This window comes from Staurois parvus, unplaced genomic scaffold (assembly GCF_062004578.1).
Source record: "Staurois parvus isolate SC_StPar_1 unplaced genomic scaffold, SC_StPar_1.0 ptg000191l, whole genome shotgun sequence".
Taxonomy (NCBI): domain Eukaryota; kingdom Metazoa; phylum Chordata; class Amphibia; order Anura; family Ranidae; genus Staurois; species Staurois parvus.
In genome coordinates, this window is record NW_028317987.1 from 1,150,961 (window position 1) to 1,152,748 (window position 1,788).

Here is a 1,788-nt window from a genome sequence, read left to right on the forward strand (position 1 = left end):
GATGACTTGAGCAGGGGAACCTTCAGACGGGCCTGGACATGTGATGACTTGAGCAGGGGAACCTTCAGACGGGCCTGGACATGTGATGACTGGAGCAGGGGAACCTTCCGTGCAATGCATGATTGGAAACCATGACGGCGTAGTGTTCTACCGACAGTGACCTGTGAAACTGTGGTCCCAGCTCTCTTCATGTCATTGACCAGCTCCTCCCTTGTAGTTCTGGGCTGATTCCTCACCTTTCTTATCATCAGTGATACCCCACGAGGTGAGATCTTGCATGGAGCCCCAGTCCGAGGGAGACTGACAGTCGTCTTTAGCCTCTTCCGTTTTCTAACAATTCTTCCAACAGTTGATCTATTTTCACCAAGCTGCTTGGCAATTGCCCCGTAGCCCTTTCCAGCCTTGTGGAGGTCCGCAATTTTGTCTCTGGTGTCTTTTGACAGCTCTTTGATCTTGCCCATGGTAGTAGTTGGCGTCTGACTGACTGTGGGGTGGACAGGTGTCTTTAAAGAGCTCAGACAGGTGCTACTAAGTTAGATGAATGAGTGGAGTAGAGGGGGACTTTTTAAAGGCACAGTAACAGGTCTTTGAGAGCCAGAATTCTTGCTGTTTCTTAGGTGTTCAAATACTTCTGTTCAGCAGTGCGAGACAAATACATTCTTACAAATCATACAATGTGATTTCCTGAATTCTGTCTCTCAGAGTGGGAATGCACCTACAATGTGAATGTCAGACCCCTCCATGATTTCTAAGTGGGAGAACTTGCAAAATCGCAGGGGGTTCACATACTTCTGTTCCTCACTGTATATGTCAGAGCTATAAAAAGTTTATTAAACATTTTACAAACATACAACTTAATAAAAACATTTATACATATTGTGACAGAGGGAGGCTCTGTCACTAGGAGAAGATAGTAAAATGTATCTTTGGTTTTCTCTAGGTTCTGTCATTCTGAATCGAACTTTCAATCCTGTGCCTGGTTTTTGCCAGATGCCTGCGACCTGTCTGAGTGCACAGGTGTGCAGGGGTGGATATATACACAGGTTGATGAAAGATCAATGCTGGGACCAATTTGGAGACTGCTCCCAGTGTGGGAGATGGAAGGTCTAAACCCAGATCAGGGGGCCCCAGCCAGGAGCCAGAGGGTCTCATCAAAGGGTCAGAGGTGCCCCTATCAGAAGCCAAGAGGCAGTGGGTCACAGTTCCAGGAGTCAGGTCGGCTCCTTTCCGGGTGTCAGGAGAACCCCAACCTATAGGCCAGAGGTGGACTTTGCAGCGGGGCACTGTGATTAAAGACTAGAGAGCCAATTGTTCCAGGAGAGCTGAACAACACAGTCAGAGGGACTGATGAGGGAAGCAGCAGCTCTGCCAAAAAATGAGCCGGGTGGCTTGGTATTTCCATTTGTGCATATTATGTGGAAGAAACCCGTGTTATCTTTGGATAAAAGTGGGCTACTATAGAGTCCAGTCCACTCTAGATGTGCTTTATAGGGCTTCTTCTGCCCACTGTTATTTAACCACTTTAGGACCACCCACAGTACATTTCCTGCTACAAGGCGGCTCCTGTGCACAGGATCACATATATATACATGATTCTGCATTTTTTCGGTGCCCGGTGATTACCGGCAATCACCGACAGGGAGGAGGGCTGCATTGTTTACAAAGCAGCCATCCTCCCTGTCAGTTTGGGCACACTGCTCTGGATGGTTGAGCACAGCAATCTCCATCAGTGTGCTTACAGTGAAGCACACACGCCCTGCCCCCTAGTAAATCACTCCCAGTACACAG